The sequence below is a fragment of the Phyllobates terribilis genome, unplaced genomic scaffold (assembly GCF_046119375.1).
Source record: "Phyllobates terribilis strain yellow unplaced genomic scaffold, ASM4611937v1 Scaffold_3__8_contigs__length_932513732, whole genome shotgun sequence".
Classification (NCBI taxonomy): Eukaryota; Metazoa; Chordata; class Amphibia; order Anura; family Dendrobatidae; genus Phyllobates; species Phyllobates terribilis.
This window is the reverse complement of record NW_027362763.1, coordinates 309,213,547-309,229,659: the sequence shown is the minus strand read 5'-3', so window position 1 is coordinate 309,229,659 and position 16,113 is coordinate 309,213,547. Positions and strand designations below refer to the sequence as shown.

The following is a 16,113-nucleotide window of genomic DNA, read 5'->3' as shown; positions in this document are numbered from 1 at the left end:
ATAGGATGAACAACACCCAAGTGGCAGACTTTAAATGGAGGGTAATATTTGGCACGCTCAAAAAAATGTCACGATTGTTATGGCAGTAATATCGGATCACGTCTGATGACCACGGTTTTAGGAAGTGGCCTTATAGATGTGGTATTGTTCAGCGACCAAGTGTGAATGGGATGAACAACACCCAAGTGGAAGACTTTAAATGGAGGGTAATATTTGGCATGCTCCAAAAAATGCCACAATTATTACTGCAGTAATATGGGATCACGTTTGATGATCACGGTTTTAGGAAGTGACCTTATAGATGTGGTATTGTTCAGCGACCAAGTGTGAATAGGATGAAAAACACCCAAGAGGTAGAGTTTAAATGGAGGGTAATATTTGGCTCGCTCAAAAAAAGTCACGATTATTACTGCAGTAATATGGGATCACGTCTGATGACCAAGGTTTTATGAAGTGGCCTCAGAGATGTGGTATTGGTCAGCGACCAAGAGTGAATAGGATGAACAACACCCAAGTGGCAGACTTTAAATGGAGGGTAATATTTGGCACGCTCAAAAAAATGTCACAATTGTTATGGCAGTAATATCGGATCACGTCTGATGACCACAGTTTTAGGAAGTGGGCTTATAGATGTGGTATTGTTCAGCGACCAAGTGTGAATGGGATGAACAACACCCAAGTGGCAGACTTTAAATGGAGGGTAAAATTTGGCATGCTCCAAAAAATGCCACAATTATTACTGCAGTAATATGGGATCACGTTTGATGATCACGGTTTTAGGAAGTGACCTTATAGATGTGGTATTGTTCAGCGACCAAGTGTGAATAGGATGAACAACACCCAAGAGGTAGACTTTAAATGGAGGGTAATATTTGGCTCGCTCAAAAAAGTCACGATTATTACTGCAGTAATATGGGATCACGTCTGATGATGGAAAAGTTTCTCTGCTTCCACAGTACAGCAGTGCGAATAAAATAAAAAAAACCTGGCTGTATTCTGGTAACAAGCAAATGGAGCAGAAAAATGGTGCACTGTATTGCTTTTTAAGCAAATAATCAGAATTAAGAGCAAAAAAAAATTAGTCCTGATATCTAGGGCTATTATGTATATCTCTAACAGCAGCAGCAGACAGAACGTGCAATGGACCCTATTCTGCTGTATACAGTGTCCACAAACTCAGTCTGCCTAACTCCTGCTATCAACAGTAATATATGCAGCTGGATTAGTCCTTAGAAGGACTGTTAGTTCTGATGAATATATATCTTGCTGTGGAATACCTATGCCTAGCTAATAAACCACGAATTCTGTCCCTCACTCAGCAGCACCTCTCCCTATTCTGCCTGTTTCCAGGGTAGACTGTGACGAGCATAGGGTCACCAGGTCTTATATAGACCCGATGACGCTATGCGGCCAGCGAATCACTGTAATGCCACAATCAACATGGCCACGGCATTACAGTGAGTGGCAGGCAACCCCTGCATGTTAATTGGCTGTCTAAAGAGTGCCAAACATGCAGGGCGGGGACCCGAGCTCCCGACAGAGCATCACGGAAGTACTCGCCGAGCATCTCGAGCAGTGAGATGCTCAGGCGAGTACCAAGCAGTGATGAGCACGCTCGCTCATCACTAATCATCACCAAATAATTATTTAAATCGTTTTCTTATACAAAATCAAGGATATTTTAATTCCTTCAAAACATTAAACAGTAATGTCTGCGTTTCAGTTTGATAATGGAGTTAATTTATGATTAATAATATAAACTGTTAATTTCAAAACACATTCTGAATTTCATCTCTATAGGTATATTTACATGTCCATTGTGTATTTGTCAAAGAATTATCTGCTGAAATCTAAGGATATATTAACACATCCATTTCCATGTAAAATGGACCATTTTTCTCTCATGTATCATCCATTTTGCTTCTGCTTTGCATCCGTTTTCTCTCATCTGTTTTTAAAAACTTAAAGAGATGGACTGAACTTTTTTTTATCCTTTAACTGCTAACAATGGATCAGTTATAATGGATGGAACACTGAAGTAAAAAGTGAAATTTTTCATCCATTTATCCCAATAAACTTTAATGACCAAGTCTGATCCACAAAACTGATCAGAATAGAACTTGCTCTAAGTCTTACGGATCTGATACACAGATCTGTTTTTAAATCGGATGTGTACATCAATGAAACGCTATAGGTCTGTGTGCTGCCCGTGAAAGAACAGAAAGCACATGTGTGGCGCCCCTGAGGGTTCAGTCGCCACAGAGGTACTGCATCTAACCCAGATGTGTTGTATCTCACTGTCAGGTAAGGAAGGAGTACAGCCCGGGACCCTAACACCTGCATCCAACACTACACTACTCCAGACAAGCTGGAAGGGCAAGATGTGTCGCGCTTCCTGCTGAGCCCTGTCCCTGGCTGGAGTGGGGGGAACCAAAGTAGGGGGAACCATGTAGTGGGTGTGGGTGGAGGAAGTCAATCAGGGGAGCATTGGAAGAAGTGATATAAATTGGGAAGCGATCTTAAAAGAACAGGTCAGTCAGAGGAGGACAGTGAGAGGAGCAGGAGCTCTGTAGGAGCTCTGCTCAGGAGGAGGGCCTGAGGAGAGGCCCAGGACAGACTGAGGAGGAGAGGAGCAGGAGAAAGGCTCCAGGAACGTGGAAGGGACCCCAGGGGTACGGGAAGTGCTGGAGGCCACCCGTACGCCCAAATCTGCCAGGCGGTGGAGGGGTCAGGTCGCACAGAGGGGACCGGTCCCTAAACTAGCAGAGTTCTTCAAGTCTCAACTAGGAAACCGGAGGCTGCAGTATTTCAGGTACTGCAGTCACAATCCACATCTGTCTCATCAAGAAGGTAGCCATAGAGGACCCAGGGGACAGAGAAGACATCACCCGACAAGGTCCACGGTCACTGGATTGGGACACTAGGTGTGAGGTGCAGGGAGACGGCCAGAAGAAACACACAAAAGGGGGTCCCGCTATGTATACTGGAGGTACCCGAGGGTTGGCTGAACCCCTCCCTGAGTAAGCACAGGACGACGTGGGAAGTTACCCTGGCCCTGGTAACTTGTAGTCTGAAAATCGTGAGTAATACCCTGAAGACTGCACCCCACCGTCTCTGTCCGTTATTTCTGATGCGCCATCACTCCCTGCACTACACTGCACCATGAGGGCTACTTCATAACAACAACATCTACACTGCCCTGGAGCTAAGCTCTATCTGTGGAGAGCTAAACCAACTCTGCTGCATTCACACCAGCTCCAGAGGACCTGCTCTGCAGCGGCGGCTTCACATAGCCGCACACCACAGGTGGCGTCACGAACTGCATATAAAAACTATAAATCCCCTGAAAATATTCCCCTTTTGATTGACCGCCCTGGGTCACGGACCGGGTCACCGCCACTGTGACATCCCCCTTAGCAACGACCGGCCCGGCACCGAGTACCCCACAGCCCGGGGGGTGCGTCACATGGATGTGTACAATGGATGGGTGACTGCATCTTTAGGTTGACACTCAACATTTCTGCTGCAGATGTGCCATCAATCCACTAGAAAATTGTCATTCAATGTGGCTAATTTGTATTTTTTTTCTTGCAAAAAGCCCATAAATAATGAGCATTCTGCGGATTCTCAAATCCTCAGAGAATAGAGATGGGTGAATGTGTTAAAGTAGAATAGAATGCTACCCAAATTTTACAATAATCTGCACTCTCCAGAATATGGATATTTTTCTTAATTCACTCTGCATGAATTCAGCAAAGTGGCAACCAGCTGTGGCCACCATTTTACGGAATTGTATAGCATTAAAAAAAATATATATATATGAATATTCACTTGCAGCTCACTTGTCCTGGCACCCGCATTGCCAACTATCCGATTCTCAGGCCCTCTATCTGCAGTCACATGCTGATATTAATCTAGAATATGACTTCTGACCACAACCAAGCCTCAGAGGTCACGGCTCATCGTAACATCACGGCGTAACAACATGTGCTGAGACATTATGTCATGCCGTGACCTCCGAGACCTGGTCGTAGCCATAAGTCCTGTTCTAGAGTGAAGACAATGATTCATGACTATGAAAGTTAGAGGTCCTGAGGACTGGATGGTGGGCAGTGGACATTGGAGGCAACAGGAGAGTTGGTGCAGGTGAGTGTTGAGGTGAGTATTACCGGTAGTTGTTTTTTCGGTCTTGTTTACGTTACGTTATTATGCTTTTCTGACTTGAGAGACCCCAGAGCTGAATAGCGAACATTCAATTCACAGATAATAACTTTATAAATAAATTCAAGCATTTTGGCGAATATTAATTTTGTCAAGTCTGCTTATGTCTAATCATTATTATTCACTGATTTTTTTCTGCTGTATGTGAAAGAGATATAAAATATTCTTTTAACGTAACCTGCTTGCAAAAAGTTTGTGGATTTGATGAGGACTCCAAAATCTTAAAAGCCTAAATCCTCATCAAATCTTGAGTGTCTGAAGAGACTTTTAGCAGTTTTATGACAACAAAATTAAGCAATAGGCCAAGTTCTTTAAGAGTGTTAAAGGGGGACACAAGTTTACTTCAAATATCCAAAAGACTCTACAGTTTGATGAATACTATCAAATAAAATAATCACACTATCATAAGAGCTGGTAAGACAGCTGTCTGCCAAGGAGAGACCTAATGTACTTTCTATTGTAACTCAAACAGATTCTCAAGGTGTATAAAACTACTAGAGAACAACTACAAAATTTTAACCACATTGTACAACATGCCAAAATAATTCAATCATAGAAGTCTCCCTGACTTAAAATTATTCTGGAGAAACCAAGCATATACAGGTAACTTCTCATAATTTTGGTAGATTGCCCATTGATTAAGACTAGAATGAAATAAAGAACAAAATCTGTTCTACTAAAACTCAACTGTCACTAAAATTAATTTCTTTAGCCTTTCCATCTACTGGCCTTTAATTGATAAAAAAATAGCTTCCCACTCATCTATTAGCAGCTGTCAAGCTTATAATACAACTTATATAGCTCCGGAGCTCGCAACCAAAAAAATAACAGTTGTACAATAGAGTCAATCTAAACAGTAAACCCCATGAAAGGTAACTCTTTACCACATATTGACATTTTGCCCTCTCCAAAGCCTAAACTCATTGAGAACCTCATAGACTAAACTTAACATGGTTTGTTTAATTTGAAACAACTTTAGATGTCTCCCTTTTCTATCTGCTTATTACTGAATGTACTTGTTCAGATACCCCTTCCAACCCACCATCATTACCACCACCACTTGCCACTCTCCACCTCTATATTTTTAAACTATATAATTCAAGATATTCAGGTTTTCCTGTACACATTTATTCAGATGTACAGTATCTGCAATGTTTCTTTGATGTATTTTGAAAACCTCAATGAAAAAGTGATAAAAATCTAAACACATTGCTTAGGACTCAATTTTATATACATGTTTATAAAGCCAAACAATTATTTTAGCGCTTTCAAAAGCAAGTCTTTCTTGAAATTCATCCTAAGTCCCATCAAAGTGCAATATTTGTTTTTAAAAGCCCAAAAGCAAATAAACTTAAAAGCAAATAACTTACCATTAGGTGCTCTGTACAGCTCTGTAAGCGGGACATTTGATAGTTTTAAATGTCTAGAAATGTTCCAAGGATAGTTGGTAAAGCAGAGGTCCAACCTTATTCATGGTGGCTCAAAAAGAATGGCCATGCCCTTCCTTAAAAGTGGAGATATCTGTTAGGGAACATCCCCTTAATATATATGGCTTGGTGTTTTCAGTGTCACTCCAATCCTCTCTTCTCTTGGTCTGATTCTTCCTGGGTTCTTTTGTGCTGCACTCACATCTTAGTTGATGTGTTTTTGTTTGCTGAATAGAATATAATAGCAGGGTGAAAAATTCCCATTCAGGCTAAAAGAAAAGACATTTGAAAAAGAAGATTAATTAACTATTTAGAATGAAACGTGCATGATGCTCTTTTTAGCAGAAAACAGATGACAGACCCTAAAAGTGTGAATGAAAATCAAAGCAAAATGGAAACTGGGACAGCAACATGAAAATAGTTGTTTTACCATTCTTAATGAATGAAGTATCATGCAGATGCCAGTCAAGCTCTATATAATGAAAGCATCAACATAATGGATGCAACTAGTTGTGCAAAATCAGCATTTTCTATAAACACATTCAATGCATACGTGCATCTCACATACTATATATGGGGCCAGTAGGAATGCCACTAATGATAAAGAATAGATTACATATACTTGTATATATACAGTGAGTGTATATATCTTACTTCACCATTGCAGTTATTTTCATTGTTATTAAATCTGTTACAATTTTAATATGGCTTCATGAGATTTAAAAATATCCAAACAGATATTTATCATTCTTTTTAGAATTTACACCACAAAAGTGGCAAAAATTATGCCAGCCTTAGGTGGAGGCATTCAACAGTTGTGTGATGCACTAAATTCATTAAGAGGCACCCTCCTCATACTGAATTTGATGCATTTTATTCCAGTGCTCCTTCGTTATGACTGGTATGAGAAAAGCGCCAGTCTTAATGAATTAGTAGCCTATATTTTTATATTGCTTTCAGGGGTGAACACATCAGTAAAAGCTTTTGTTACGCAGAAAACACAAATGTTTAGAAAAAGTTTTGTCATGCAGCAAACACAAAGATTAGTGATGAGCGAGCACTAACATGCTCGAGTGCTCGATACTCGAACCAAGCAGGTCAGATGCTCGGGGGAGGGGGTCGAGTAATGAGTATAATGGAAGTCAATGGGAAACTCAAGTATTTTTCTGGGAGACCCTAACAGGTGGTCTGAGGAGGCAGGAAAATAATTGAAATGGATGGAAACAGCGCTCAAATGGAATGGGAACAGCATGGGGAAGACGTCTGGACGCATCTCGGACTCCCATGTCGCTGTGGGGTCCCCCCCATTTTTGATAACCATCCAAGGTAAAGCAGACAGCTGGAGGCTGATATTATCAGGATGGGAAGGTTCATGGTTATTTGGCCCTTCCCAGGCTAAAAATACCAGCTCGAAGCCGCCCCAGAATTGGCACATCACATTAGATTCACAAATTCTGGCTCTTTGCGCGGCTCTTCCCGATTTCCCTGGTCCTATAAAAGATCCCATGACGCGATGCAGCCAGCCAATCACAGTAATGCCAGTAGCGAACATGGCTACGGCATTACCATGTATGGCAGGTAATCCCCACATGTTTATTGGTTGTCTAACAGCCGCAAAACATGCGGTCCAGGGACTCGAGCATGGCGCTTGAGAACCCACGATACTCGATCGAATAATGAGCGTCCCCGAGCACCCTGATGCTTGATCAACTATCGAGCATTAGAGGGCACGCTCGTTCATCACTAATAAAGATTTCTCGCTTTGCTCTCTTTAGTGCTCTTATCAAAGCCCAGCATGGGATCTTGTCTCAAAAATGAAAAATATGTTACACTTATACTGGGAGGTAATAATGAACTGTAATGAATGCAAAGTTTCAGTATTTTTTTGTTTAGTGGACCATTTGGTTTTGTAATACAGAAATGGTTTGAATAACTATACAATGCTAGTTAAATACATGAAGATTTAAAGAGTAGTTACACTTGTGAAAATAAGAAGTTTTCCAATATATCTTAGTAGAGAAAATACCTCTTTCTCTACTTATCAGTCATTTCTCTCTATTACAGATAATTAACTCTCAAAAACTGCTCAAATCTGTCTACAAATCTGTCTTCAGTGAGAGATCAAATTACACTTGATACATATGAAGATCTATGAAGAGATAAGGGTGAAGAAAAGCTGGAGGGAGAAAAAGGCAGGATACAAGCCATATAATGGTCAATGTTATTTCCCATGTAACAGAACAGTCGACAAAAGAATGTTCATAAATTGTGCTAAATAAGATTTTCTATTATTATTATGCATATATATATATATATTAGATAGATATGTATATATAATGATATATATATATATATATATATGTATGTATATATATATATATATATATATATATATATATATTCACACTGTGTGGTGCACACTTTTTAGATTATTAGGCAAGTATATTGATCATATCATTTTAATGCAGACTTTCTAACTCCAAGTTGTATAAACTTGAATGTTTAATGGATGAAGCAGATCAGGAGATGTGTATTTGTGCAATAAGGGGTAATGTGGCCTAATGATGATATTAACAACGTTTATCAAGGTGTGCAGAATTATTAGGCAACTTGTTTTCCTTAGGCAAAATTCTCCTGCATAGTCCAGAACTGCAACCTCTCTGCAGAGCCCAGAAGTACAAGGTGTTCAGTGCTCAGAGACATCGCCAAGATAAGGGAAGCCGAAACCCGACCACCACTGAACAAGAGACATGAATACATGGGCCCATAACTGGATCAGTAAAAGGCACATACCTCCAATTCGAATCAGACGTCAGCAAGGTGAAGGTGGGGTACTGCTAGGAGCTGGTATTATAAAAGATGAGCTAGTTGGACCTTTTCGAGTTGATTATGGACTCAAAATCAATTCCAAAAACCTACTGCCAGTTTTTAGAAGACACTTTCTTCAAGCAGTGGTACAGGAAAAGTTTGCATCTTTAAAAAAAAACACAATTTTTATGCAGGATAATGCTCCATCGCATGCATCAAAGTACTCCACTGCTTGGCAAGTCAGTAAAGGCCTCAACCAACCCTATTGAGAACTTGTGGGCCCTTTTTAAACAGAAGATTTATGGTGAAGGAAACCAGTCCACCTCTCTGAACAGTGTCTGGGAGACTGTGGTTGGTGCTGTCTAAAAAGTTGATCTTCAATAGATTAAGAAACTGATAGACTCTATGGATGGAAGGACAATTAAGATAGGAAAAATTAAGTTTTTCATTCAGTTGCATAACAATTCTGCACACTAATAGTTGCCCAATAATTAGCCACGCATAGATATTCTCCTAAGAAAGACAACACCTCACTTTTAATTTCTTAAATATTCAGGTTTCAGGTTCATTAACCTTTTGGATTGACTGACAGCACCAAAATACCAATTGCCTAATAATTGTGCACACAGTGTATATTTATATGAATATATACAGGTGTGTATATACATATATATCTATATATATATATATATATATATATATATATATACACAGTATATACAGTACAGACCAAAAGTTTGGACACACCTTCTCATTTAAAGATTTTTCTGTATTTTCAGGACTATGAAAATTGTACATTCACACTGAAGGCATCAAAACTATGAATTAACACATGTGGAATTATATACTAACAAAAAAGTGTGAAACAACTGAAAATATGTCTTATATTCTTGGTTCTTCAAAGTAGCCACCTTTTGCTTTGATGACTGCTTTGCACACTCTTGGCATTCTCTTGATGAGCTTCAAGAGGTAGTCACCGGAAATGGTTTTCACTTCACAGGTGTGCCCTGTCAGGTTTAATAAGTGGGATTTTGTTGCCTAATAAATGGGATTGGGACCATCAGTTGTGTTGTGCAGAAGTCTGGTGGATACACAGCTGATAGCCCTACTGAATAGACTGTTAGAACTTGTATTATGGCAAGAAAAAAGCAGCTAAGTAAAGAAAAACAAGTGGCCATCATTACTTTAAGAAATGAAGGTCAATCAGTGCGAAAAAATGGGAAAACTTTGAAAGTGTCCCCAAGTGCTGTAGCAAAAACCGTCAAGCGCTACAAAGAAACTGGCTCACATGAGGACCGACCCAGGAAAGGAAGACCAAGAGTCACCTCTGCTTCTGAGGATAAATTTATCCGAGTCACCAGCCTCAGAAATCGCAGGTTAACAGCAGCTCAGATTAGAGACCAGGTCAATGCCACACAGAGTTCTAGCAGCAGACACATCTCTTCAACAACTGTTAAGAGGAAACTTTGTGCAGCAGGCCTTCATGGTAAAATAGCTGCTAGGAAACCACTGCTAAGGACAGGCAACAAGCAGAAGAGACTTGTTTGGGCTAAAGAACACAAGGAATGGACATTAGACCAGTGGAAATATGTGCTTTGGTCTGATGAGTCCAAATTTGAGATCTTTGTTTCCAACAACAGTGTCTTTGTGCGACGCAGAAAAGGTGAACGGATGGGCTCTACATGCCTGGTTCCCACCGTGAAGCATGGAGGAGGAGGTGTGATGGTGTGGGGGTGCTTTGCTGGTGACACTGTTGGGGATTTATTCAAAATTGAAGGCATACTGAACCAGCATGGCTACCACAGCATCTTGCAGCGGCATGCTATTCCATCTGGTTTGCGTTTAGTTGGACCATCATTTATTTTTCAACAGGACAATGACCCCAAACACACCTCCAGGCTGTGTAAGGGCTATTTGAACAAGAAGGAGAGTGATGGGGTTCAATGCCAGCTGACCTGGCCTCCACAGTCACAAGACCTGAACCCAATCGAGATGGTTTGGGGTGAGCTGGACCGCAGAGTGAAGGCAAAAGGGCCAACAAGTGCTAAGCATCTATGGGAACTCCTTCAAGATTGTTGAAAGACCATTTCCAGTGACTACCTCTTGAAGCTCATCAAGAGAATGCCAAGAGTGTGCAAAGCAGTCATCAAAGCAAAAGGTGGCTACTTTGAAGAACCTAGAATATAAGACATATTTTCAGTTGTTTCACACTTTTTTGTTAAGTATATAATTCCACATGTGTTAATTCATAGTTTTGATGCCTTCAGTGTGAATGTACAATTTTCATAGTCATGAAAATACAGAAAAATCTTTAAATAAGAAGGTGTGTCCAAACTTTTGGTCTGTACTGTATATATATACACGTACGAATGTATATACTATGTATGCATATATGTGTATGTAATAAAGACAGATTCTTTATAAAATTAAATAAACATAGTAAAGTGTACTTGATAATAGAATTGAAATAATTATAACTTACATGTGAACATGCCTGAAATGGCAATGAATACATTGAATAAATTAATAAGGGCTCAATTAAGTCTCAAACAAATAACTTGTTTTCGCTCAATGCCCTATGCTCAAGTGTGCCTAGTGTTGGCGTTAAGACTAATAGTATAACGCATTAACTTTTAATCAACTTTCAAATGGAACAGATATATCAAGCATAAACTAAGTTTAACTTAACTGACTTCTTATTTCAATAACTAACCCTGCCCCTTTATCTGTCACAGCAAATGCAGAGACAGAGAAGGGGCTAGTTTATCTACTGAAATAAGCACTTAGATGGCCTCTTCATACTGCCTTGATCATGTGCAGACATAGGAAACACTGTCCAGTGTAGAGCACAGGACTGGAAGTAGATGAAACCCATGATAGAATGGCTAGTGGACAATGGGGGTAACTGGCCTCATACAACTACATTAGAATATTATCTAGCTTACTGTTTAAAGCTGAATTTCCTGGAAAAAAAAACATTAAAAAGTTTGCCCAGTAGCTGTCCAAGGGAATATATGTGAAAACTGTATTTTGGCATTTAAAGTAAGAGAAGGCCAACTGTTCCTTTTCTGGCACTGTACAGTTGTGCTTTGCCCAGTAGTTACAAGCTGAGCAGTCAAACATAGATGGCGCTGTAATTGACAGTATGCGACCTCGGACCTATGCCCATAGTCAGGCATTGGCATTTCAAATATATGGGGCGCGTTTTATCAAAGTGTTTACGCCAAGAATCTGACATAATACAGTTTGAAAAGTTACAGAATTCTTTCTCAATGCAAGGTTGTGCAAAGATTTCGCAACTTTTGCTATTTTCACTCCAGCTTTGGCCAGCTCCGCTGAAGTAGGTGGAGCTGGGGCAGGATGGGCCAGAGCGACTCACACTTATCTAATTCATGATGAGTTGGGGCATACCTTATGCCACAAAACTTACTCTAGTCTCTGTCTGGAATAAGAGTTGGAGTGAGGTACTTGCCACTTTTAAGATGAGCCTGATTTATTAAGAGACGTGAACCGCTTAATGAATTAGGTGCTTTTGACTCTATCACACCCCCTCCTCCAAACAGCGCCAGCCTTGATGAATCAGGGTCATAATGTTTTTGACCATCCAGCTGCTCCAAAATCCAGATTAGAAACCTAATTTGGAAGACTACTCAACAGCAAACTCAATGAGTTCTCCATAACAACCAATGAGATCATTACTTTCATATTTCAGAACAGGATAGTGATTCATAGTTTTTGAGCGATCCTTGCCCGCTAGCTACATTTTATCTTTACAATTCCTTTAGTATCCAAGTCCAAGCTTTTCTACTAACAAAAAAAAGCCTCGACATTGTAATATGAGTATTCCTTAAGTTACATCATTCTTATATGACAATTTTTTACAAATTTTTAGGTTTCAGACAACTTAAAAATGGTGTTGTGTCAACAGAAAAGAAGTGCACAAACCCGCAACTACTAAGGTCACCCAGGAACTGAAAAATGAGAATCACAGTGCAACACTAATTCTTTGTAGGCCCCAAGATTGCAGGTTTACCATGGCCTGAAAAAAGTCTATAGTCTAAACATAGTATCATAGTGGATTACTGTATAGAAATCTCTAGCTCATCTTTGTCTTTTATCAAATAATAAAACTCAATGCAGAGAATAAAATAGACATAATGAAATATAAGTAACTAAAATACCTTATATATGGTCTTATTAATGCACAATATAATATTGGCCTCTATTTATATATTATCTTACATATGCAATGTTACAGAGTTATTGTGCTTTGTATTAGGCTTAATATATAGATAATGTAGCTTTCACTGCATTATGTGCTTTAAGGCAAACATATATTTAATGAACCAATTTATATAACAATAAAAATGATAAAAATCTATTAATATATGTCATAAACACGGATATGTTATTTACGGTAAAGCAGCAAATATGAAGAAATACTGGCATTTATTTGCTTTTTCTGCACTGCACAGTTTCCACTTTCCATTCAAACTCTCATTGTGCGAGATATTAGAATAAAATAGATGTCTATTCAATTAAACTTTCTTCCACTTACAGGTCATAATACTATACAGATTTAAGCAACAGGTTGTCCTCGGAAAACGATAAAACAAACTTGACCCGAGCTGTTGTAATTATAGTTTCTTCTAATTAATAGGATTCACAGCATGCAAACACTCTGCCACTAGATAAAACATACTTATAGGTTAATTAGTCTTCTATGAAATTGGTACTAGGGAAGTAGACTGTTATTCCAATTTGGGACAATGGGACACTGCCGTGAACAGTGCTGTGGGATATGTTGGATATGTTAGCGCCAAATAATTTATTCAGAATAAAAACAAAAATTATTACATTTTTAGAAAATTTTGAAGAAAAATAGTACAATACTTATTTAGGGACCAATAACCATTGCCCTTTCTTAATACAGGATTTTACTGATTTGTACCAACCATTCTTCTTAGCATGACAAAGGCTTTCATCAAAAACAAACTACACTGTATGAACACAATTCAGCAATACAAGCCATTTTCATATAGCCAGTATTTCTTAGCATGATCTTATTGAATAAAGAAGAAAATAAACAGCAATTACAAAACTACCAATAAATGTAACTGTGATGGAATTGACAGAGCTAAATAATTACAGGGGCTGCCGAGGTCAGGAGGCAAAGAGTAATGTCAAGTTCTAATTAGTAGGAATACTCGCAGGTATTGTATAACTCAGCACACACAAAGGGAGCTGTGCAAATTAAATGAATCATATGAGATATAATGGAGTCTGTCAAGACAGCAATATCTATGTTCACCTATAGTCTGCAAATAACATAGATCTCAATGCTTAACATACTTAGTACTAGTGTTCTGTACTGTAAGTATATGAGAAATCTGATTTCAGTTAGATAATACTATATAAAGAAAACTCCACCAATATCCCTGTAATGTGGACTACAAACATCCTACCAACAACTTTCATTAACTATGGAAAAAGTTGGGCACACACATGCAAAGACAAGAAAAAATGGGTATAAATTTCACCACCTTCAGGTATCATTTTAGATAATCCTGAGATACATACTGACTGGCCTCACTATATATAAAATAGAAGAAATACAATAGTAATATAGATAATCCTGAGATACATACTGACTGGTCTCACTATATATAAAAAAGAAGAAATACAATAGTAATCCCAGTGGCTACATGAATACATAGTAAAATTCCAAAAGCCAATAGTAATGTTAAAAGTTTCCCCATGTGGCCAATGACTTTTACAAGATCCAGAAATGAATGTTTTTTAAATTGTGAAATATTGACATAATAATTGCATTCTATGTATTAAATAGACATTAAAGACTTCATCAGAATACAGGGCATTCAGAAATGCAAGATAATAAATGCATTTTCTCTTGTATAAATAGCACATGCAATATGTTACTGATATAACCAAAAAGTCACATAAACGCATAATTACCAAGCTAAAAAAAAACACAACCCAACTCAGTTCAGTTTGTAAACAAGAAAGACTAAACTTTCAGCTTAGGTGGTTGGTGCCCCTGAGAGATCACCTTTCATACCCAGAACAAATGACAATGTAGGAATAAAAAATGAAAATACCTTCGTAAACCCCAAGGAAGAAGTGTGGACAAACAGATTATGTGATATATCTCTTCCTCCCCATTCTTGGGCAGCCTCTCTTCTCTGCTGCTGAAAGCAAATGCTCTGAGACTCAGTGGCATATTTAATTAGAAGCAAGCTGCTTCCACTATCAGTGTGTGAATCTACCTCTCCAATCTCTCGTGAGTCAATCTTTCCCATCTCTGATTTTCTTTTATATTTATGCTAGAATATTTAATTGTAGACAAAAGGTTACTCTGGCTGTATTCACTGCACAGAGGCAGAATAATCTGCTTTAAAAGGCTTGACATTTCAGGCTTTTCAAAAAGGCTGAAAAAATTATATCCCTGCTTTTGTTAATCAATGAAGTAGAACTCTCCTGAACAAAAGAATTAAATTGCTTGGTTGGTTTAATAAAAACCAACAGAAATAGCTGCTTCCTCTGGGCTGTATTGTGTAGGCATGGCACATGCTTCCAGAACTGTAATTCCATATGATTCAGGGGCAAAACTCTAATTTCTGCACACAGTTGGGTTTTTTAAATCCTTTTCAAACACTATCCATTCTGACTGGTTCTCCGAGGACAGATTTATCATTAAACTTGACTCCTTTTTTCTTCTTTTGTGCAGCATCTTTTAAGACCTTTAATTTTTGGGGAGGTTTAGTCTAAAGGAAACAATATGTTGTCCTCCCACCTGACCTCATGAAGACAGTGATATCTCTTTCTGACAGCATGTATTTGTTAGATTAATTAACCCGTTAATGTGCAGATGACGATTTAGAAATCCTGGGGTGAAATGTTTTGAACATAGAGGGGCGGTGGTGATACCCTGTGTAGCGCTGATCTTTAACGTCACTGCAAATTTACAAATTTAATTTGACATTTAAAATGGTAAACTGATATTCAGTAACATTATCATTTTTATCAGTTTAGGAAAAAAAATAAACATTTAGTTTATTTTAAATCACTCATTTATTCTATGTTAAGACTGGACAAATTCAAAAATTAAACTGGGGCAACATTATGTTCCCCAAAACCACACTGCTCAATATCTGATTCTCACACTGTCTGTCTTGCCCCAGTCTTATTGGCCTATATTGAAGTGACAGAGCCTTTGGGCACAAGTACACAATGCTCATGGGGAGGGGAAATATGACCAAACTTTGGTAAGGTCTATGCACTCTCTAACCCATAAAGCAACAATAAAGGTCATATCTTTGGTGCGTGTTATAGAAGTATGTGTAAGACAGGACAGTATAATGTTCTAACATATATAAATCATTTATGGACTGCATTAGAATGGATCAGTCTTAAAGGGGACCTGACATCTGATACATGCTGCTCAATCTGCAGGCAGCATGTATCAGACAGTGGCTACATTATTTCAGCCATTCATCTTTAACTCTGAAATGTTGCAGCATTTCAGAGAAAAACATAGTTTACTAGCCACTGGGGACCGAGCCACGTGGGAGACTAGTTGGACAGTCGGGTCCCCAGTGGCTTCTCCCTTGAGTGACAGGACTCTCCCTGCATGCAT

The 16,113-nt window shown here is 38.7% G+C and overlaps 1 protein-coding gene across 6 annotated transcripts in view; it reads right to left on the bottom strand.

Annotated features, from left to right (window-relative positions):
- The window catches only part of SOX2 (SRY-box transcription factor 2), a 1,587,917-nt gene extending 1,573,139 nt beyond the window's left edge, over window positions 1–14,778 (bottom strand). For 3 of the 6 annotated variants that reach the window (XR_012318387.1, XR_012318389.1, XR_012318391.1), the window contains exons 1-2: window positions 14,576–14,714; window positions 5,592–5,917 (exon numbers count right to left, since the gene is read on the bottom strand). The gene's annotated coding sequence lies outside the window, so the exon portion shown is untranslated. Of the gene's footprint in view, window positions 1–5,591; window positions 5,918–14,575 lie in introns of all 6 variants that reach the window. The other 3 variants (XR_012318398.1, XR_012318399.1, XR_012318390.1) reach the window with 2 other exon arrangements.
- Window positions 14,779–16,113: the final 1,335 nt, after the last annotated feature.